Source organism: Sylvia atricapilla, chromosome W (assembly GCF_009819655.1).
Source record: "Sylvia atricapilla isolate bSylAtr1 chromosome W, bSylAtr1.pri, whole genome shotgun sequence".
Classification (NCBI taxonomy): Eukaryota; Metazoa; Chordata; class Aves; order Passeriformes; family Sylviidae; genus Sylvia; species Sylvia atricapilla.
Genome location: NC_089173.1, coordinates 7,053,485 through 7,077,778, shown reverse-complemented (window position 1 = coordinate 7,077,778; position 24,294 = coordinate 7,053,485). Strand labels below are relative to the sequence as shown.

General features: G+C 46.5%; 1 protein-coding gene across 1 annotated transcript in view; it reads left to right on the top strand.

The window, feature by feature from the left end:
* Nucleotides 1-4,400: 4,400 nt before the first annotated feature.
* Nucleotides 4,401-24,294, top strand: part of LOC136373309 (rho guanine nucleotide exchange factor 6-like) — a 46,124-nt gene continuing 26,230 nt past the window's right edge. The window contains exon 1 of the mRNA XM_066338205.1: nt 4,401-4,483. The gene's annotated coding sequence lies outside the window, so the exon portion shown is untranslated. The remainder of the gene's footprint in view (nt 4,484-24,294) is intronic.

The following is a 24,294-nucleotide window of genomic DNA, read 5'->3' as shown; positions in this document are numbered from 1 at the left end:
CACTCCTAGCTGGATAATGTCAGAAGCGAGAGCTCCCACCCAGCACCAACCAGCACAAGCACTGGAGAATGGGTCTGTCTGAATTTAGAGTGACCCAGTATCCCAGAGACCCCTGGCTCCAGGTGTGTGGGGTGTCCCTGCATGGGATTGGGACCTACTGCTTGGCTTCACCCTGGGTACCACTGCAGTGCTCCAGTCCTTGTCCACACTGCAGCCTGCTGGTGTACTGAAGTATCTGGGGATTTTCCTCTTCCCTGCAGGAGAATGTTCTCTGAACAGATGGTCACAGGCAGCAGAGGACACATCTTGTTATGAATGCAAGGAGACCAGCTCCTTAGTGATTTCAGCTTTATTGGGAACAGTCTGGGAAGGGTGCCCGTAAAGTGTGCGCACACCACCACTGCTCCTGATACAGCATGGAGAAGGAGGAGGATGTCAGCTCTGTCGTCTGGCAGATCTGGGCCTTCCTTCCTCACGAGAGTCCCCAAGAAGACATCTGCTGGTTTCAGGTTCAGGGTCCCCATGTCACTCCTGATGCACTTTGGTAAGGGTGACAAAGACGAGGAGTCCTGACTAGAGCCTTGATGTTGTTCGATGTCCCTTCTGGTTAGAAGTGTTACTTCAGGCTCTTTACTTGCACGGGGGTCATGGCTCATTGTTTTTAGGGGTCTCCAGTAGACAAATTCCCTGTCCCCTAAGTCCCATGAGAATCCGACATTTGAATACTAGATGATGTCATCTTCCTTCTCATGGTCCCGGATGATTCACTGTCTCAGAGGAGACGGGAGCAGCGGGGGGCCATACCCGATGGTAAGGGAATTTACACAACTCACCCAAACAACCCACCATCCTCATTAACTTATAACTTTCTATCAACTTTCTAACAACTTATTCTCTACACATTTCACTGCCTCAACTGAACTGTACCTCATCTATGGGCCCTTCTGCAGTGTTTCTCTTCACAGTGGTGCAAACCTACTGCAATTACTCTTCCAATAACGTGGATATTCCTTCCTTGTCCCATCATTTCCTGTCCTTATAAATTTTTTTCCTTTCCTTTCCTGCTCTTTCCTTTCCTGCCCTGCCCCTCTATCCTAATTCACTCTTCCCCTTCCTAATTTACTTATTTCCTGTCACTTTTCCCTTTTCCATTTCTTCCCCACCCCCGGCCTTTCTCTTCTTCCCTTTCCCATCTCTTTGCTCTTTGCCGTCCGTTTCCCGCTCTCCTGGGGGCCTCCCGATGCCTCCCGCCCGCGGCCGGCGGAGGGAGCTGCGGCCGCACGGCCGCGCCGCGTCCTGCAGCGAGCGGTGGGGCGGAGCGGGGCGGCGGCACTGCCTGTCACTTCCACTTCCCTTCTCTTCCCTTCCCCGCTCTGTGATCCGGCTCCGGGTCAGAGCTGCAGCGGCCGCTCCGCAGCACCGTCCGCGCTGCCGCCATGCCCTGGGGCTGCGCGCCCACCTGCCCGCCGCCGTGAGTACCGACCGCCTCCATCCCCCGGAGATCCCCGCGGGTGTTCCAGCCACTCAGCAGGGGTGTATCCGTGCAGCTCTCAGGGCTGTCCCTGCCGAAGAGGGTGACGGCACCACGGCACCCGAGCGGAGCACCCGGAGCTGGCGCGGTGGTTGTGCTCCGTGGGGGCAGCGGCGCTCTCGCCGCCCGCCCGGCTCTGTCTCGCCGATGCTGGCGGAGCTCCGGCCGCGCCGCCGCTCCTGCTGGAGGCAGAGGCAGGTCCAGTGGGAGCAGCCGGGTCAGCGAGCGCCCGAAGCTCCGCATCGCTGGGGGACGGGCAGCTCCAGCCCCCGTCCTCGGGTTTGGAGCGGTCGCGGCCGCGTCGGGCTTCTGGCTTGGCACCCAGCTGGGGGTTTGCCGGGGGTTGTCCAACTGTGGCCAGCTCAGACTCGAAACACAACCCGGCTTTCCCTGACTTTTCTGCACTTCCCGTCGCGGGACTGGGTTTTTGGGTGCTAGCCCAAATTTGCTAGCCGCACCCGGGTTTGGGTGTCCTATTTCCGTCCTTCCCAAATAGCCGGGTGCTCTTCTGGTCGCGAAGCTCCTGCTCCTGCTCATCCCCTCGCTGCCTGTGGCGGAGGCTGGCGGTGCGGCAGTGCAGAGCTTCTCGTGCCCGGTGCGAAGCTTGACGAAACAGCGGGAGCGTTTTACCTAGGGGAGCTGCAGTCTGTGATTCGGCAAGTCAGAATAGCGTTTTAATGGAGATCCTCCGATGACAGGTGTAGATTTAAATGCGGTTTTAGTTACATCCACCTGATCTTCCATGTGTTAGAAGTGAAAAAGCCTTTTTTGCTTCTATTTGTCTTCTAGCTGCAGCTTGTCTTTTAGTTATGAATGGAATTATTGATGGATTGTGCCGGAAAAGTAATTTTTAGTTCATAAATGAGGACTTTTCTGTATCAGGAATTTATTCTGGAACAAGGTGCAGAGTATATTTACATTACAGTAGCTGACCCAGAAGAGTTTTCCACATAGCTATTGTTCCACAGTAGCTGTTCCAGACAATTTTCCCATGAAGAAGTTATAAATGTTATTACTTGCTATTGTGGTAGAAATTTTTGCATATCTTTCTTCCCACTATTTTCATCTGGACTTTGTTAGCCTCATGACTCTGAGCTTACAGCATTATTCTCTACATTGAAGGATTTGGGATGTATTTTAGTACTTTGCTCCTTAGGAAAAAAGGTGTTAATTCAAGGCAGAACTTTATTTTTCTGGAATTACTGAAGTGGAAGAAAAAGGGCGTGGCTGAGAAAATGACACACCAGAGAGATGCATGCAAACAACCCAGCCTGGCTGTTTACTTTCCTCTTGTGCAACTGTAACGTTCCGTGCTCCAGCAGCTGCCAATGGGGTCAGCACATGCCCGGGCTCTTTGTTACTCTCTCCCTTTCCACGGATATGAGAACGTTGCTGCTTAGGGCCGAAGGCTGTGCCTGGAGAGCACTGCCTGTAACTGCAGGGCAGGAAAACTGGTTCCATGCACCAGCTGGCAGAGGGGATGGGACTTGCATGGTCCAAAGGAGCAAACCCAAGTGAGTGCAGGTGATAGATCAGCTCAGAAACAGCCCAAGGTAAGTGGGTATGTCCCTGGAATGTGCAGGGCAGTCAATGCAATCGGAGCTGTGGAGCTACAGGTTTTAATATTTGTAATGACAGTAAACTGTCCCCATGCTAAGCATGGATTAAATTTCTTTAGGGTAAAGTATGTCTCTCAGTATTGAGTAGCTGAGTCAATCTGAAAACATATTCTCAACAAAGAGCAGCCTTTGTACTGTTCGTGTTGAACTTTGGTGTGTCTGTTTAGAGGAGGAAATGCTGCAAGCATCCAGGGCTGTGAGAGAGGCCAGTCCCCTACCTATTTGAAATATGCCAAGCGTACTCAAGGAGCTCTGTGTGGAAAGCAAGAAAGGGCTGCTTTCAAGGGCAGTACTAGCCTAAAAGTAATTAAGACTTGTATCCTTATTTAGCAGGATACACTCTTTAGTGTGTTGGAAGTGTTTGTAATTAGATGGTGTCTGCCAGGAGAGCTTAAAAATCATCTTTCCTGTTCATTGGATTTGTCTATCTTTGGTCTCCATCTGCAAGACAACATGTATTTGGGGATTAGCAGATGGTGACATGGTAGTACCAACAAGAGGGACTTTTTGTATCTTTTATCTTTGCTTCATTTATGGTAGGATTTGTACAGTCTGTATGAAGTTGAGAGCATTTTTCAGGTGTTAGGGGGGTTGAAATGTTTTGGAAACTCAAACTGCCCCTCATTGTACTGGTGGTGATTTCTGAAGTATACAAGGTTCAGGTTATCAGTTATGGAAAATAAGCCCTTGCTAACCATGTATTTCTGTTTTGCCATTGAGGATTAGCAACACCAAATTCTTTAGCGTGAAATTTTCGTATATAAGATAACTGGGTTTGTCTTCCTGTAAAAAAGTGTAAATATACTATATATTGCAATAGCAGAAAATTCCTTGTTTGTTAATTCTGCTACAGAAATATGTGTGTTTATACATAGATCTGTATGTACAGCCTCAATCTCTTCAGCTTTCGATAACAAAAATAGCAACAAAATCTTTCCTTCCCTCAAGGCCAGTAATAACCTTCTTGGTGATTTTCAGTTGTCTCTGCTCTGCAGACAGCACTGATTCATTCCCTGTTCCCAGCATTACACTTCAAGTGCTTCTGGGTTCCCATGCTACCTGCCAGTGGTGCTCCAGGAATTGTCTGGCTGTAAAGGAAATGGGACTTGTCAGCCCTGAGTGAACACCCTTTTCCTGCAGAGACATAGGGGCTACCTAATGCTCACTGTCACCCTCCAGCACCATGGGCGGCTCCAGCCGCCAGTGTGAGATGTTTTCGGCTCAATTGACTGAATTAGTGTTTCACAAGTGTTTGATCCACATGATTTGTACACTGGAGATCAGTTCTACAAGGTCCTGAACACATTAACAGCTGTAAATAAAGCTACTGAAGGTAAGAAGGGATTTTTCTGTTGTCCTTTAAAACTATTTCTTGTGTGTATGCAGGGCTGGTTTTAAATTTTTGTTAATTCCTATTTTATGGTGATTTCTGGAGATTTTTCAAATTGTGCTGCCAGCACTGATGGCTGATGGTGGATGGTGGGATTGACATTTCAGGCTTCTACCAACTGTGGGTTAAAATGTGATGTTTTAGAGTTGCTGTGTGAACTCTGCAGAGCTCAATTATCACTTTACACTGAGGGACCTCTGCTCAGTTTTGAGCATTAAGTATTAAGGGACTTCAAAGTAGGTCAGCATAAGAGATCCTCAATGTAAATTAACATGCACCTCCCAAAATGCAGATATCAGATTTTAAATAGTGTGTTTTAAAGCTGGAGAGAAAAACAGCTCCATCTGCTTAATACCTTTCCTGAATGTCAAAACAAATGTTGATGCTAGTTGCTCAGTCAATTGTATTGATGTTTTTCTCTCTCTCCTCTCCCTGGTTTCTTGGAGTAGGCTCCTGGATCTGGGAATCAAGCTGATGGCTTGTCCTATATCCCTGGGAGCAGGAGTAGGCTGCTGAAGCAAAACAAATCAGCTCATCCTGATTCCATCCCAGATTTGTAGCTGTTTCCTACAGATTGCTTTAAAATGATATTCAGTAGCATAGTCTGTGAAAGGAGTAGTTCAGCAGGGGGGACAATGGCACAGTGGTGCTCTGGGGAGGGGTGAGGGAACCAGGGTCCCTTTTCTGAGGTGATGAGGAACAGATCTGCCTGGTGCTGGGAAGAGTTCACAGCCTCTTGTCATATAGGTCTGTTAGGACAGACTCCTGCACACCCACCGAAGTCCAGCATCAGGAGAAGAGTTCCATTTCCCTGCTGCAGGTTACATTTGAGATGGTTTAAAGGAGGAAATTTCAAAATGAAAACTCATTATTTTTCTCTTATGGGAAGGTTTTCCTTTTGGCTTACTGCATTTTGCCTATACATTATATAAACTGGTGTATAAATTGTCATACATATATTGTACATCAACATATATAATAATATGCCTATTAATAATATATAATGCATAATAATAATAGTATATATTTGTAAACACACATCCCACCCCCATGATGTTATAAATTGGGCCAGGAGACCTGCTCCTTTGAAAAGCCTTTATTAGTCAGCTCTTTAAAGGGGGAACTCGAGGGGTCGCCTGCGCCGCCGCTGCTCCTGTCGCCGCCTTCGCTCCTGTCGCCGCTGAGGATCAGGTGTCAGGCGAATCTGCTGCTCTCCCCGCAGCAGAGTCGGGGGTTCCGGTCTCGCGGGAATTCCCGGCAACCCAACTGGGCTCGTGTGGTCTAGGGGTGTCACTTCTTCCCAGTCCCTTTGTGGTCGTGGCGAGGCGGCAGAAGCAAAATTCAGTCTTTAGGTAGCTGAGGGTCTTCTCGGTGTTATAGTGCCTCCCTTTTTTCCTGGATTTGGTGCTGGGTCGCGGCTTTTGGGTCCGCTTGCCGGCAACTGCACTTCGGTTTTGGAGCGGTGCACCATGGAAGTCCTTGGATTTTCCTATTAGGCGGGGCCGGCAGTTCGAGGAGCCGGCAGGGAACGGCGACAGCCTAGCCCGACGGAAGGGGGGGGGGGGCCCCCGGGGTTTTAGAGGGGGTATACAACTTGGAATAAGATTTTTGAGGGTACAAACTTTGGTACAAACAGCTTAACAGACCGGTTTACAACTGGCATAATATTTGAAACAGTACAACTTTTTAACAAATGACAGACTGTGTAAGAAAATGGGAATCTCTTACATTTTATTCATATCAGTCCCCCCTCTATTTCTTTGATCGGGCCTTTGCCCGCATCAATTGGCAGTTTTTGATTCATGGGAGTATATCTTTTTTAATTTCTGGTATTGGTTATATATTCTTTTCGCTTTATTCAGTTCTTCAGTTTGGGGTTCTAGTTTTATTTCAGTAGGTTTGGGGCTTGCTTGAATGGTTGCAGTTCGAATTAAACAGGGGAATATGCAGGGAAGGAGTAGAAAGCTGGCAAGGATGTTTATTACAATAAATAAGTCAATAGGTAAGTTTTTATTAAGGGGTTCATTAATTTCATTCAGTGGCTTTTCTTTTATTAAATTTGCAACTCCCTTTGGATTGTCTAATTTTTTTTTTTTTTTGGTAAAACAATTCTCTTATAGGGCACTCTCTCGTTAGGTGCTGCATAAACGTTGCAGCAATTTTTGCCATCCAATATTGTTTTTTATTTTTTACTTGGGTTATATTAAAACACGTGGGACTCACATGAGTGTGAACTCTTATAAGGGACTGCAGATTTTCTTTATCATAGATGAGATGGTAGCCCCTAGAGCATGTTCCTTTGGCATGTTTGCTTATTAATGGGACTATAATTAGTCTTCCCAAGAGTCCAGTATGAACTATTATCTCGATCTCACCTGGTCTTGCCTCTTGGGTTAGGGAAGTGGGATAGTCATTTTTAGAGCATGCTCCTTCGGTGGGTTTGCTCATCAATAGGACTATAATTAGTCTTCCCAAGAGTTCAGTATGAACCATTATCTTGATCTCACTTGGTCTTGCCTCTTGGGTTGGGAAGTTATTTAGCTGGCCTTATGGAGTTTCTTTCAGTGTGCCTCCACTTGTTCAGTTTTTGATTAGGCTTTCTGTGGTGTGCCCTATAAGAGATCTGTAATGATATTATTATCACAACCTTTTTAAAACAGCTTAACACTTAGAACAACTTACAGAGAACATTTTTAAATGACAGTTTTTGATAACAACTTGGAAAGATTTTGAACAACGGGTTTTTTTTGTGTTTTTTTTGTTTGTTTGTTTGTTTGTTTGTTTCTAATTGGGCTTTGGTTGTCTTTTGAAGGTTATTTTAAGTGTGTCTGGGTTTATTTGGAGGGAGTCTTTGCTGGGGTATCAGAGTCACTGGGAAGTGGCAATGGTTTTTTTATTCGGGATAGTTGTGTATGGTGAAGCCCTTATGTCTGACCTTGGTCGAACTCAGATTTTCAAGAGTGCTAGGGGCAAACATTTTAGCCAATTTATTCTAGTTTTTGTTATTAATTTAGTTAATACATTTTTGAAGGTTTTATTTATTTTTTCAATTCTTCTTGAGCTTTGAGGATGCCAGGGTGTATGTAACTGCCATTTCATTTCTAAGGCTTTAACAATATCATGCAGGACTTGTGCTACAAAGTGGGGGCCTCTGTCTGAAACGATGTTATTTATCAGTCTATATTGGGGGATGATGTGTTCTAGTAGTATCTTTATTACTACTTGTGCTGTTTCCCTTTTTGTAGGGAAGGCTTTCACCCAATGCGTTAAGTGATCAACTATAACTAAAAGATGCTTATGTCCTTGTATTGGAGGCATTTCTGTGAAGTCTATTTGTATGCTTTGAAAGGGTTTTAATGCTATTTGTCTTCCTCCTGGTGTGGGCTTTTTTATTACTTTTTGATTTACTTTTGACAAATTAGGCATCTTTCAGTAACTGCTTTGGCCAGGTTATAGATTCTAATACATAGGTGTTCTCTCAGGAAATGATCACACAACCTTTGGGTGCCTCAGTGTGTTAGGCTGTGGATTTCTGCCAGCATTTTTCGAGCTATTGCTTTATTTAGGAATTTTCTTCCATCTGGGGTCAGCCATTCCCCCCGCTTCCCTTGGTGTAAACCTAACTTTTTTATTTCTTTTAATTCATTTTCATCATATATGGGTTCACTAACTTTGTTAGCTGGTACATCATTTAAAGTAAGAATTTTTATTGGTTCTCCCAGCCTTTGAGCTGCTAGTTTGGCTGCTTGATCAGCTACTTGGTTGCTCTTTCTTTCAAATGTGTACTTTTTTTGATGTCTCTTGACATGTACAATTGCTATTTCTTGGGGCTTCATAAGAGATTCTAATACAAATTTAATTAATTTTTTATGTATCAGATTTTTCTCCTTTGAATTTAGGTAGCTTCTTTCTTCCCAGATTTTTCCAAATGTGTGTACTATTCCAAATGTATATCTTGAGTCTGTGTAGATTGTACCTTGGTCTTGTTCTAATAAATCTAATCCCCTCTTGAGGGCATAGATTTCACAACACTGGGCAGACCAATGGGGGGGCAGTTTTTTTTTTTCTATAACTTTTAAATTGTCCTTTTCTGTACCTTCGACTATTGCATAGCCTGATATTTTCTTTCCTTCTGTCACCCTAGATGATCCATCAATAAATAGCACCCTCCCACATGGTAGAGGTGTATCTTCAAGATCTTCCCTTACTTTTGTTTGTAAATCTATGATTTCCAGGCAATTGTGCTCTAAGTTTGGTGTGGGTTCCCCTGAGAGGATCTGGGCAGGATTTAGACTTTTTGATGTGATTAGCTCCAAATCACTGGTGCCGGTTAAAATCACTTCATATTTTAAAATTCTAGAGTCAGTCAGCCATTGTTGAGCTTTTTGGCTCAACACTGTCCTGAGATCATGGGGTGTGTGTGCAATGATTTTTCCTTGCAGTGTCAGTTTTTGTGCTTCTTCTACAAGAACAGCTGTGGCTGCTACAGCCTGGAGGCAAGCCAGCCACTCTCTTGCAACTGGATCCAAAGGTTTGGAAAGATATGCGACAGGCTTTTTGTGTCCTCCCTATTCTTGGGTTAATACTCCATAAGCTATTCCCTCTCCAGAGTTAATGAATAGGTCAAACTTTTTCTTAAGGTTTGGGAGACTCAGGACAGGGGCTGAAGACAATTTTGTCTTTAGGTCTTTCAATTGTTCTTCATCCTTATCTGTCCATTTTACAGGTTCAGGTGGGACTAACTTTTTATAGAGAAATTTAACACTTTGGGAATATTTTTCTATCCATAGCTTGCAATAACCAAATAGTTCTAATAATTTTCTTATATCTCTTTTTGTGGTTGGAGCTGGGATTGAGAGTATACCTGAGATTCTCTCAGGGCTTAATTTCTTACACCCTTCCCCGATGAGGTGTCTGAGGCATGTGACTTGTGATTCTACAAACTGTAATTTGTTCTTTGATACTTTGAGGCCTTTTTCCTTTAGAAAATTTAGGAGATTAATACTGTTTTTTTTCACTTCATCTTTCTCTCTCTCCAATATTAGGAGGTCATCTACATACTGCAGGATTTGTACATTATTTTTAGGGATAAACTGCCTTAGTAACTCTTCTAGGGCTTGCCCGAAAAGGTTTGGGCTTTCAGGGAACTCTTGAGGAAGACGAGTCCATCTTAGTTGCTGCTTTCTTTTACTTTCAGGGCACTCCCATTCGAAAGCAAACCAATCTCGGCTTCCTTCTGCCAAAGGACAGGCCCAAAAAGCATCTTTTAAATCTACTACAGTAAACCAGGAATGTTCTTTAGGGATCCTGCTCAGGAGTGTGTAGGGGTTTTGTACCACTAGGTGCTTGGTAATTGTTTTTTTGTTTACTTCTCTTAGGTCTTGCACTAATTTAAACTTATTTTCTGCTTTTTTTACAGCCAGAATAGGGGTGTTGTGGGGTGACGTACAAGGTTCTAATATTCTTTCTGTGAGTAGATGGGTTATAACTGGGGTTAGTCTTTTTTTCCCTTCCAGAGAAATAGGATATTGCCTGACCCTTATAGGAGGCGTATTTTCTTGCATTTTTATTTCTATAGGTGGGATATCTAAATATCTATATTTTCCCTCCTCGGCCCAGACTTCTGGCTTGACTTCTCCTAAGTTTCTAACAGTCAGCCTCATGATTTGTAGCACCATTCTTCCTTTTCTAGGAAGAATCTTTACTCCTAACTGAACTTGCAGGTCCTTTCCCAGCAGGCTACTGTCTACTTTGGGTAGATATATCGAATTAGTGACACATCTTTTGGAATTTTCTTTAATTTCTACATTTTATATAACTGAAGCCTCGAAAGGCTCCCCTTCTGCTCTTAGGACTCTACATGTCTTTCTTTTAATCGCAATTTTAGCTGGAAGTTGGTTAATACATGATTTATCTGCACCAGTATTCACTAAAAACTCAAACTCTTCATGTTGGGGACTTACTTCAAAATTTACTATGGGCCCTTCTTGATGTTTCATGGGGTCCCCTAACGCATAGAGCCCATGACACCCCCAATCCTCCTTGACCTCTTTCCTCAATAATTTTTCTAATGCCTCTTGTTCCCTCATGACAGTTTCATTAAATGACATTTTTTTGCAATGTTTCTTAAAGTGTCTTATTTTTCCACAATAATAACAGGCTTGGGTCTCTCCTGGTCTCTGAAGAGTATCCCAAGGTGGTGGGTTCCTTTCTCTTACCTTTCCTGGTAAAGATTTTGTGTTTCTTTTACTCTTAGTATCCTTTCTGAGATCCTTTACACTTTCCCTGGTCACGGCTACCATAATCCTGGTTTTTGCCTTTGTTTTTTCTTCTTCTCTCTTAAGGTATACTCTTAGGGCTTCCCTTAATAATTCATTTATTTCTCAGTCTTGCCAGTCTTTCATCTTTTCAAGTTTTTTTTTGATATCTGGCCAGGATTTTGTGACAAATTGTAACTTTAATAATATCTGTCCCTCTGGGCTATCTGGATCCAAATTAGAATATTGCTGGAAATTCCATCTGAGCCTGCTCAGCCAGGCTGCTGGGGTTTCATCTTTCTCTTGCATCCTGTTAAAAGCTAATTTGGTGTTGCTACTCTGAGGAACTGATTCTTTAATACCTCTTATCATTAGGTTTCTATAATCTTCCATATTTCTCCTCTCTTCTCCTCTGTTTGGGTCCCACCCTGGGTCAGCTATTGGCAACTTCTCGTCACCGGGTGGGCCTATTCGGTTTTCTCTTTCCCAGATGCGCATCCCTGCTGCCCTAACCAGCCGAACCTCGTCTGGATTGAATAGTATATTTAAGATGGAGTTTAGTTCTCCCCATGTATAAATATTTGGGCCTAAAAACTGGTCAATCTGGTTGGCAATTCTCACTGGGTTTTCAACTAGATTCCCCAGCTCTTTCTTAAAACTTCTGACTTCTGACGCTGTTAAAGGTGTATTGACAAATCCTATTCCTCCAACTGCCCCACCCAATGGGACCTCCCTTAGGGGAAAGAGTTTGGTTTTTGACCTGGTGTTACTGTAAGGGTAACTTTCTGGGTTTTTTATTGCCTGACAGGATGCATTGTTAGGTGCCAGACCTAACTCCCAGCTGTGAGGGGGTGCAGGGATTGTGGATGGTGAAGGAGAGGAGGTTAGACCAGTGTTAGGGAATGGCAGAGGGTAAGAGGGGTTATAAATTGGAGGGGGGTAAGCTGGGGAAGGAACAGGGATTACAGTTTGGGAAGGTATGATTTTTAGGTGAGGTTGGAGGATTACTTTGGGATAAACTGTAGGAGGAGGCAAATGTTCTAAGGGGTCCCAATTATGGCTAGCTTCTTTTTGGTTCTTCTGCTTTTCATTCCTTTGTTTCCCTTGCTGTAACTTACATATTTTTGTTGTTTTATTTTTGACTACTTGTTTTTGCCAACAGATAGCATAGGGTATCTGTTCAATACTTGAATCTCCTCGAGATTTCAAGTATTGAGTTAATTGTGAACACATCCAGGGGTCTCTAGTTCCACACCATGGCCATTTTGCAGGTAAATTTAGGTTAGGCCAAGCTTCTATGCAATAATGGATTATCTTGATTCTGTCTAAGCTTTTAGTGGCCTCATCAACCTCCCATAGTTCTAACATTTGTCCTAGTGGACTGTCAGGTGGAATATTTCTTATCTTTTTCTCTCTTTTCTTCTCAACTGGCTCCACTCTACTTATGTATGCCCCCATTTTCACTGGGTTTCAAATAAAAACTACAGTGCTCTTACCCTGACAGAAACTTTACTTCAGGGCAATACAAAGCAAAATTATCTGACTTTGTTTTAACTAAACTTCTTTAAGGTGCCCCTACACACACATAAGTTTAAAGGCGGGCAGCCCAAATTTTAACTCTCACTCACTCTTTGAACACTCGTAAGTAGCCCCAGGGACCCTCTCCTAGGGTTTGGGCACTACCCCTGCCAGTGCTCGGAATGCCCCACAGGTAGCCTGGTGACCCGCCCTTAGGGCCTCAGCCACTACCCCTACCTAAAAGTCCCTCACACACTGGGACTCCCTTAACTCTTACTCCTCTGCACCCGGACAGCGTACCTCTTCTCTGGGTACCCCCGACCAATGCAGACTCTTTTGTCCCAGCACCCCGACAGCTACCCCAGCCAGTCTCCAAAGCACCCCAAAAGCAGCTTATCTTTGCTACCCCAGCCGGTACTCAGACGCTCTGGGCCGTAGCCTCAGCCAGTGTGGTGCGTGCTTTACACTGCTCGAGCCCTTTTGCACGCTTGAAATTGGCCCAAGCCTTTTCTGTCACCCACTGCTTTGACGTGCCACTCACTCTCTCCTCCGCACGTCCGGAGGGGGGCGCCTATGCCCCTGGAGATGCCTCAGTCTCTCCCAGTTCACTCGCTTCCTGCTTTGGGGGGTGCGAGCTGCCGGCCCCCCCCCCCCCATTCACTCCACATTCGCTTGTCTCCACTCCCGCCACCGGTTGTTCTTACCGATGCTGCTCAGTGGCGTCCCGCGAGGCTGGCGAGCGTTGTCCTCTGGTCCGGGATGTCCAGCTGTCCAGGAGGTCCGAGGTCGGGCTGCGCCTTCCCGTCCTGGTCCTCTTCTGGGCGTGGCTTAGATCCCGGCGAGCCCCCAAATTGTTATAAATTGGGCCAGGAGACCTGCTCCTTTGAAAAGCCTTTATTAGTCAGCTCTTTAAAGGGGGAACTCGAGGGGTCGCCTGCGCCGCCGCTGCTCCTGTCGCCGCCTTCGCTCCTGTCGCCGCTGAGGATCAGGTGTCAGGCGAATCTGCTGCTCTCCCCGCAGCAGAGTCGGGGGTTCCGGTCTCGCGGGAATTCCCGGCAACCCAACTGGGCTCGTGTGGTCTAGGGGTGTCACTTCTTCCCAGTCCCTTTGTGGTCGTGGCGAGGCGGCAGAAGCAGAATTCAGTCTTTAGGTAGCTGAGGGTCTTCTCGGTGTTGTAGTGCCTCCCTTTTTACCTGGATTTGGTGCTGGGTCGCGGCTTTTGGGTCCGCTTGCCGGCAACTGTACTTCGGTTTGGAGCGGTGCACCATGGAAGTCCTTGGATTTTCCTATTAGGCGGGGCCGGCAGTTCGAGGAGCCGGCAGGGAACGGCGACAGCCTAGCCCGACGGAAGGGGGGGGGGGGACCCCGGGGTTTTAGAGGGGGTATACAACTTGGAATAAGATGTTTGAGGGTACAAACTTTGGTACAAACAGCTTAACAGACCGGTTTACAACTGGCATAATATTTGAAACAGTACAACTTTTTAACAAATGACAGACTGTGTAAGAAAATGGGAATCTCTTACATTTTATTCATATCACATGATTTGTACACACATACATGTGTATGTCTGTGTGTATAATGCTGCTCTGAAAAAATTCAGGTTCTGAGGCTGCTGTTCTGCAGCCAGGACTCAGTTCTGCTGAGAGTTCACTCCATAGAAGTTTGGGAATGGGAATTTGGCCTCAGCCAGCCTCAGCACCTCCTTCCAGCCTCTCACCACTCAATTACCAACAGCACCTGCTGACCCTGTGTAGCAGCTCTTGCAGTTCAGTGTGATGGGAGATATAAAATGTAGGTTAATTCGACTGGGAGCAACCACTGCAAATGCTGCTATATTGATATTTGCTTCACTATTCTGAAAGCAAAAGGAGAGAGAAACTCTTCTGCCTCTGTCCTCACCTGTTGCTGGACTAGAGAGGTGTGATGGGGTGTGTGCTGACAGGGTGGCAAGGCTGCAATACCATGTGCATATCCGTCCCCTTATTTGCAGCCCCAACTCCATTCTTCCAGCCACTCATGTGCCAGCTCAGCCCGGGACAGGGCTTTGCTGGGGAATAGTTCCTATCATATATTACTGACAGGGCTACAGAGAAGCTGGGATCCTCTTGGTTTCATGGCAAACATCTGTTTGAACATATGCTTTCTGTGTTTAAATGTTAAAAAGCGCAATCCCTGTGATATAATTATCTGCTCAGGCAGAGAGTACCCTTGGGAAAAGTACAGGGTAAAATAAATATGTCTCAAACATTTACTTTTTAGTGGCTTGGCCAAATTCCTGAGGAGCAGGAACCTGTGTCCTATAAACTGCCACTGCAGGTGGTCCAGTTTGTCTGTTTTGCCAGAGGCCACGGGCTGAATGGAGCATCAGGATAAGCCTGGTACCAGCTACTGCAGTTGCTGCTGGTGCCAAGGCTCTGACATGCCTGCACATCCCAACACTCGCAGCACTGCTGCATGTCAACACCCTGGTTGGAGGCAGAGGGAAGTAGGTGTCAGCTAAGGAAATGTTGTGGGAATGTATTTCTGAGCATCCATTTGAAGTCCAAATCCTTGTGTCTCCATGGATTTTTTTATGCAAATAACTGGAGGCATCATTTGTAGTGGATAAACTTGTAGTTCAGCAGCTGTCCATCAAAACACAGCAATACAGAGCTGGATGCTTTTGTCTGCAAGAGAGGGCAGGGGAGGAAAACCAGCTGTGCTGGATCAGACAAGGCTTATCTGCCAAAAATAGTGTAGGAATGCGAGCAGAAAACCCAGCTATTTTAACCATAGTTTTAGCAGCATATGGCAGCAGTGTTCTGTGCTGGACGGCATAAAATAGGACATTGTCATGATGCAATATAAATGATACACTTCACTGCCAAACTCTCAAAGACAATTTTACATTTGTTTCTAGGTTGCTGCAGATATTTTTAAAACCTTTGGAAGATTGGGAGGGGCAGGGAGAGTCATAAAATCTACAGTAATGGAGTAATTTCCCTGTGACTGTGGCTGATGACTTGAATAAGCAAAGTCTGGACTCAGGATTTATGCCCTCCCTTTCAGAAGGAATCAGGGGAAGAATATCTCACACTGGCAGCCAACCATGCCCCTGGCCTGTGAGTTACCAAGAGCAGCCAAAACCACTCCTGCTCAAATATCAGGATGCTTCAGAGAGAAAAACCCACTCTGTTGGCAAAGTGGGTTTTACATGGGGAGAGGTTTTGCAGTTGCTACAGCTCAGGAAGCTGGGAATTCACCGTGCAGTTGTCAGGCAATTGTGTAATTAGCAGGGCAAGAGAGAAAACTGACTCACTGACAGAACACAAGGTTTACCATGAATGTTGTCCATCACTGGAACATGGACTGGCTAGACTGGTGTGTGACTATGGCATGGCTGGGCTTTGTAAGGTAGCAGCACCTGGAAGTCATAGTCACGGACCTGGTCTCCACTGTGCAAGAGGTAGGAGAGAGACAAAGCAAGTCCCTTCCCCAAAAACTCAGTTTGTGTTGCTCCAGGTCAAATCTAAGAATGAGGTGCTTTCCTACTGAAACAAAAATCCTCTGAGGAGAATAAAAGCCCAGCTGAGTTCCTGTAACTCCTACCAAACTTCCCCTTCAGAATGAGTTTTCCATGCTGACGATCAGACTGGAGGAGAATGGAGAAAAAGCAGCCTTGGAGTTTTGTCTTTTCCGATTTCTGCACACATTTCATGGCTGTGTCACCTTCTCGTCTTGCAGTGTCTTCAAGGCAGAACTCCAAACGTGGTCCAGGGACTTGCGCACCCAGCACAGGGTTTCCTGCAGACTGCTCTGTGCTGCTTTTGAGGTCCATGGACATGCGAGGTCCCCACTGCAGGTGGAAAACTGCCGCTCTGGAATGCAGAAATGTTCTAAAATCTGAAGAGAAGCTACAAGTCCAATCTTAAAAATCCTTCACTGTTTACTGAAAGGATAATATCTGCTGTTGTGTCTTTTGAGCACCATGGGACACAGAAAGGAGATTATCTGAGTGGTGTCCCACAGTGTGGTGTGGGGTACAGTAGCAGTGAAGTACTGGGAATTACAGGGTGGCTTGAATCCCATGTTTTTACACCTCTGCAGCATCCAACAGGATTCTGGGGCTGAGCATTGCCAGATCCTGCAGGAGCTGGAACTCCTCTTAGCAACAAGGCTACTGACTCAGTCTCTGCACAGTTAGAACCAGGAAACTTTTTACCCTCTGGAAATTTTTTCAGTATTAATATAGAAACAAATCACTAATTATGAAAACGTGTCAGAGCAGCAGCATTGCCTCCAGCATCAGGTGGGGGACAGAAACAAGCCTAGAGATTGGTTTGCAAAGCAAGGAGCTCTGAGTGTGTGAAGGAGGCAGCTCCAGGAGCTGCTGGGATGATCTGAGCCTTTCCATGGGCAGTTCATCTCCTGGGGATGACACTCTTGTCCTTCCTTGGCATGGCTTGAAACCCTCTCTCACATGACTAATGGCAACGGTCCATGGACAGCAATCAAAATAGTGCCTAGCCTTTTTTGTGGAGAGCCTGCCTGAGACCTGGCTGCGAGAGAAAGGACATAGCAGCCAGATCCAGCTAGTCTCTGTGTGAGGGGCTAGGCGCGTGTGGTGTACGTGACTAATCCAAGGGCAGAGCGCCCCTGAGCACAGATGTTAGATGACAACAGGGATGTTGAAAGTACATGGTATGCAGAAAAGTATATGGAATTAGGGAAGTTGCAACCACAAGGCTAACCGCAAGAGTTATATGTGTTAGAAGAGCTGTAACCAATCATGAGCTATGCTTTTGTAATATGTATGAGCTAATTACTGACTGTATAAGAATGTTGATTTTGATCACAATAAATCGAGATCTGTTGACCATGACAGCATGAGGCATTTCTCCCATCTTTTCCAATATCTGGTGACCCCGACGTGATGCGATGCGTCCCTACAGGAGTTGAGAAAAGATGATGGGTTCGGATCCTGCTGCAACCAGGATGGCATAAGGGCAACAGCGAGGAAGCCCCGGCCCTGAGTGATCGCAACGGCGAGCTCAGCCGATACGTGCTGCCGAGACCTTGGAGAGGTTGCAACAGCGCTGACGTGAGTAATGGATAGGCAAGCAGCATATGAGTTATTTATCGCCTGCCTAAGGCAGAGACGGATACAGGGTATCGACCTGGATAAAGAGTTACTTTCACTTTTAAGACATGGAGAGTCTTATGGGTTTTTTACTAATCCCCATACAGTTCATGAGTTATCAGAATGGAGAAAGTTTGGGGACAGGTTGTGGGAGCTAACATTGGAGGATGATAAGCCGGCTAAAAAGATCGGAAAACTTTGGCGGGTGGTGCATAATGAGCTCCTATTAATGCAGGCGGAAAAAAGAGCTGCAAAGGAAGTCAAAGCCGCTCAGGAACGTAACTATGCCTATGATCCCTCACGGCAACACCCCAATGCCCCCAACCCCCCTGCCTATGCCACGGTCACATTGCCTGCCCCAGCTCCTACGGGGGCTATGCCAACGGCACCTCCCGTAGATGAAAACCACGAACCCTCCCCTGAGCCCGTCCCTGCTCCTGCGGGCGCCTCTAGCCACTTGCATACCGTCCGCAGTCAGGAGCCTATCCCTGGGGCGGAGTCCGACCTAGCGGAGGCCCTGGCAAGGGAGCGGCGTGAGTTGTGGGTATCACTGGCCCGCCAAGGCGCGGAGAGTGGGGACGAGGGGATGTTGGAGGTTGCCTCTCAGTGCTTGGCGTGTCCGGTGGTGTTTACTCAAAATCCAGCCGGAGGACTAACGGCAAATCTGAGCGCGCTTGACTGGAAGCTGCTAGTGCAATTGCGTAGCACAGTGGCACAATACGGTGTAAACAGTGAGCCAGCAAAGCAGATGCTTGAATACCTTTTTAATGCGCATCTGCTCTTGCCCGGGGATATTAGGGGTATAACTAGATTGATCTACTCACAGCATCAGGTTATGTTATTCAATGCACATTGGCAGGCGGAGGCTCAAATGTCTGTGGCTGTACAGAGAGGACCAGGTGATCCCTTGCAAGGGATAACCTTAGACGAATTATTAGGTCTTGGCCCATACCTTAGACTGGAGGCACAGGTATTAATGGGCCCCCATAAGGTTCGTGAGGCGATGGAGGTAGCCCGTAGGGCCATGACTAAAGTGAAGGCTCCGGGGGGTACACCTATATACATGGGCATCAAACAAGGTAGGGAGGAATCATTGGGCTCATTTGTGGATAAAGTGGCTGAGGCTATAGATAAAGCAGGGGTAGAGGATTGCATGAAGGGGGCTTTGTTGAAGCAGTGTATATTACAGAACGGGAACTCCCAGACCCGTTCATTATTAAACTCCATGAGCGGAGATTGGAATGTTCCCCTTTTGCTTGAGAAGGCTGCCAGTATGCCGTCTGGCCCTCAAGCATTTTTGGTTGAAGCAATTAAACAGCTAGGTTTAGGGCTCCAGGAACAGGCAAAAGCATCGCAGACTCAGGTGATGGCTGCCCTTGCACCTCTCCAAGCTGCAGCGGCCGGTACGGCTTACAACCGCCACGGACCAACCGGTCCTCGCATGAAGTGCTTCCGCTGTGGAAACTCCGGCCATATCAGAAGAGAATGTCAGGCCAATGGTATCTGGTGCACAAAGTGCCAATCCAATACTCATAACACTGCTGTATGCCGCCGCAGACAGGGAAACGCGAGGAACAGCGCGAGCAGCAGCCGCGCCGGGATACAAATAGCAGCTGCAATGCCACACAACAGCTCCGACCAGCCACAGCCGGAAGCCTCGGTCTGGACCTGGCAGCCGCAGTAGAGGTCACGCTGATGACACCTCACCCGCAGACTGTCCCTACGGGAATCTTTGGACCTATAATCATTGAAGGTAATCAAATTGGTGGACTGATATTAGGCAGGTCATCAGCTTCGATATCCGGACTATTCATCCTGCCTGGGTTGCTGGATGCGGATTACAATGGAGAAATCATGGTCATGGTGCATACACCTTTTCCACCTCAAAAAATTGCCAAGGGTCAGAGATTAGCTCAAGTGGTACCCCTACCACAACTCGTGAAGACCCTCCCCCCAATTCAACCGTCACCGCGGGGGAAAAAGGATTTTGGGAGCACCGGAGGGCTTGCTTTGCTAACTGTGGACCTTTTGTCCCGGCCTAAGAGACAACTGCTACTACGACTTAATGGTCAGACTGTGGAGTTAACTGGGTTACTGGATACGGGCGCGGACTCCAGTATAATCTCGCCGAACCACTGGCCGCAGAACTGGCCCCTAACAGCTTCCTCCACGACGGTTACAGGTGTAGGTGGCATGACATTAGCCAGTAAGACGCCTATACTTACGGTAACCATGGATGGGAAAAGTATACAAGCTGTTTTCTCTGTGACAATGCTACCCCCTAGTGTCCAGTGTCTAGTGGGGCGGGATATACTGTCTCAAATGGGTCTTGTTCTTACCAATGAGCACCCTTTGGGCTAGTCGCCACTGCTTGGACTTTCCCAATCCCACTTGTCTGGAAAACAACTAATCCGGTGGTGGTTAAGCAGTGGCCGTTAAAAAGGGAGAGTCTCATACAAGCACATCACCTGGTGCAAGAACAGTTACAGCAAGGACACCTTAAATTATCTACGAGTCCGTGGAATAGCCCCATTTTTATTATTAAAAAGAAGTCAGGAAAGTATCGTTTGTTACATGACCTGCGTGCCATTAATGACCAAATGGAACCAATGGGGGCTTTGCAACCGGGCTTACCTAACCCTGCCCTAATACCAGAGGACTGGCCCCTTTTAATTATTGATTTAAAGGACTGTTTCTTTACTATTGCTTTACATCCAAATGATACACAGCGTTTTGCTTTTACATTGCCGGCTATAAACAGAGGGGAACCAGACAAACGATTTGAGTGGACAGTTTTACCACAAGGTATGCGAAATTCACCAACCTTGTGTCAGCTTTATGTAGATGCAGCATTACAGCCTTTACGCCGGCAAATGCCAGAGACAGTCATTTATCATTATATGGATGATATCTTGTTTGCACAGCAACATGAATTTTTGCCTGATCAGGTGGAGTGTATCAAAACCACGCTGGCAGACCACTCTTTAGTCGTCGCCACAGAGAAAATCCAGAAGTCTGCTCCTTGGAAGTACCTTGGGTGGACCATAACGGAAAGTAGAATTAGACCGCAAAAACTGCTGGGGGCTGTCACCCTGACTACATTACACGAGGCGCAGAAGCTTTTGGGGGATTTGCAGTGGCTCAAACCTGTTGTGGGTATCCCTAATACCTTGCTCCAGATTCTCCAGCCTCTTTTGAAAGGGACAGATCCCTGCACCCCGGTGTCTTTGACTCCTCGGCAGAAAGACGCTTTACATCAGATATTACGCTGTGTGGCTGAGGGGTTTGTTTCCCGTTTGGACCCTGCCTCCCCGGTGACTCTTACGGTATGGCACAGTCGATCGGGTCACCTGCTTGGGGCCCTTACGCAACACAAAAAAGAAAAGGGGGAGGCCCGGGTGCTAGAATGGATGTCCCCACCACTGCAAACAAAGAAAACAATAACAACAAAAATTGAAAATTTGGCACGACTGATACAACGAGGCAGACTGCGAGTCCTGGAAGTCATGGGTTGTGAACCAGCCATCATTTACCTCCCCCTGGAAAAAGCCACCCTGGACTGGTATTTGTTGAATTCTGCTGAGCTTGCAGAGGCACTGCTGGGATCGGGGGCTCACATAGAAACAGGCCCGCTCCGCCCAAAAGCGCTGCAGTGGTTGGGTGAATGGGATTGGATTGCCCGACCCCTACGTGAGGACAAGCCAATTGCTGGCGCTCTTACTGCTTTCACAGATGCCGGACGTAAATCCCGCAGTGCAGCTGTTGTTTGGCAAGAAAAGGGGGAATGGAAACAACATCTCCTAAAAGCAGAACCTGAGGACTCCTTACAGACGCTTGAACTACTGGCTGTGGTTTGGGCTGTATCGCACCTGAATGGACCCCTTAATGTTGTGTCGGACTCTCTTTATGTGGTGGGAGTGGCATCCCGGATTGAAGACTCCACGATTAAGGAAGTTGCCAACAAACGGCTGTTTAGCTTGTTTATGCAGCTGAAACGGGCCTTGGGAGATAGAACAGAGCCCTATGCAATTATACACATCAGGAGCCATAAGTGGGACATTGGGTTGGGGGAAGGCAACAAGAAAGCAGATGAGCTAGTTTCTGCCGCTGTGATGCCAGCCTTGCCACCCTTCACAATGGCTAGGGAGGCCCATTCACTATATCATCAAAATGCGAGGGGGTTACAAAGGCAGTTTGGAATTACGAAAGCAGAAGCTACGAATATAGTGCGTAGCTGCCCTGTTTGTAGCAACCACAATCAGGGTTTTGGGCTGGGTCAAGGGGTAAATCCTAGAGGCACAGCTAGTAATCAGATTTGGCAGACTGATGTCACGCATATAAATGCTTTTGGGAAGCTAAAATATGTCCATGTCACAGTAGACACCTTTAGTCATTATGTTTGGGCCACGGCGCAAGCAGGGGAAAAAGCACTGCATGTTATTCGGCATTTATTATCATGCTTTGCTGTAATGGGGGTGTGTCAACAATTGAAAACGGACAATGGGCCGGCATATGTTAGTAAAAAGGTTGAAGCATTTTTGATACAGTGGGGAATTAAACATGTTACAGGAATACCCCATAATCCACAAGGTCAAGCCATTGTGGAGCGAACACATGGCACCTTGAAAACATACTTAAACAAGTTTAAGGAGGTGAGAGATGTTCAGCAGCGATTAGCAAAGGCCTTATTTGTGATGAACCATTTGTGCATCTTTGGGTCAGCAACCACACCTGCTGCTGTCACCCACACTCTGGAGGAAAAGGAAGACAGTAGTGTACTAAAGAACACAGGGGTCTGGGTAAAATACAAATGCCCCAGGCTAGGGGAGTGGAAAGGCCCGGCTCAAGTACTATACTGGGGAAGGGGGTATCTCTGTGTTTCTACCCCTACAGGACCAGAGTGGATACCGGCTCGGAACGCGAGACCAGCGCTGCGGCCTCAAGCTGGAGCCAACCCACATCAGGAATCCCTGACTGAGACTGGGTCTGCTACTCAGAGTTAATCATAAACATGGGGTTAATTTTGATTATGGTAGCCATCATGCAAGGAGTAGAAGGTTTTTGGGTTCCCCCACAACCCAAAGAAAATGTATGGGTTACCTTGGCAAATCAGACAGGCCAAGAGGCAATTTGCCTGTCTCTCTCCTCTCTCGGTAACCCCTTTACCACCTGCCTGGTGGGATTGCCCACTGATGTGTGGCCATGTCCTAGCCAACTTCAGTCATTTGGCTTTTGTAATTCCAGCCAAAACTATACTGATCATTGGGACCAAATTGTTCCCTACCTCCCTCCAGCCCCTAGGGAACCTCAAGAGCTAGAGATACTTGGATCAGTGAAGGCAGATGCCTGTGTTATGTTTAACTGGACAAGTACCCTTCGAGCTAATGGTACCCCTAAGGGAAATCAAACTTTCCCTGTAATTGTTAATGCTACTATAGATGCATATAGAAATGCTACTGCTTGGTGCAATTATACAAGCCTCAATGTTTCCCTATCTTCTAATACTCCGCTTGCTTTGCCAAAAGGGATATTTTTTATTTGTGGGGATAGGGCATGGGCTGGTATTCCATCGAGGATAGAGGGTGGTCCGTGTACATTAGGAAGGTTGACCTTATTGACACCTAATATGACTATGATCCTACAAAAATACAGAAATCATACTCGACTAAGGTTAAAACGAATGACACATGCATACACCCGTGAGTGTAAGGATGAGGTAACTGTTTGGTCCCCAAGTGAAATTATTGCAATGTCATTTTTTGTTCCTCAAGCAGCAGCTGCTCGGGCATTGACTTTATTAGATAGGATGGCCTGTTGGCTGGCTAAACAAACGAATGCTACTTCCCGAGCTATTTCGGACCTGCTGATTGATGTGGATTCAGTGCGGCATGCGACCCTTCAAAACAGAGCAGCTATCGACTTCTTGCTGCTGGCGCAGGGACATGGATGTGAAGAGTTTGAAGGAATGTGCTGCATGAACTTATCTGATCACTCGGTCTCCATTCATGCTCAAATTTCTAAACTGCAGGAACTAACCACACATTTGCAGAAGTCCACAGGCTTTGGGTTTGATGATTGGTTAAAGGGACTTGGGTTTGGCCCTTGGGTTACCTCAATACTACAACATGGGATAACTTTGATTATTGTGATTGGAACTATGTTATTGCTATTGCCATGCTTTATAAAATGCTTGCAGCGTATGTTTATAAATATGATTGATGGTCATGGGAAACAACTTTTGTTGGCACAAAAAGAAAACGGGGGAAGTGTGGAGAGCCTGCCTGAGACCTGGCTGCGAGAGAAAGGACATAGCAGCCAGATCCAGCTAGTCTCTGTGTGAGGGGCTAGGCGCGTGTGGTGTACGTGACTAATCCAAGGGCAGAGCGCCCCTGAGCACAGATGTTAGATGACAACAGGGATGTTGAAAGTACATGGTATGCAGAAAAGTATATGGAATTAGGGAAGTTGCAACCACAAGGCTAACCGCAAGAGTTATATGTGTTAGAAGAGCTGTAACCAATCATGAGCTATGCTTTTGTAATATGTATGAGCTAATTACTGACTGTATAAGAATGTTGATTTTGATCACAATAAATCGAGATCTGTTGACCATGACAGCATGAGGCATTTCTCCCATCTTTTCCAATATTTTTCAGCTGGATAATGAACCCAGGAGGACTCCTCTAAATAGAGGAGCAATTGTGTTGTCCAATTGTTCAACATTCCTCCACACTCAGCAGGATAGCCCACACTGCAGCTGCAGAGGTGACCTAAGAGCACTCATTGGAGAGCTAAACTTTGACACACCTTCAACAGTGCTTACTTGGATCCCAGAAACATTCCCAGTGGGGAATCAC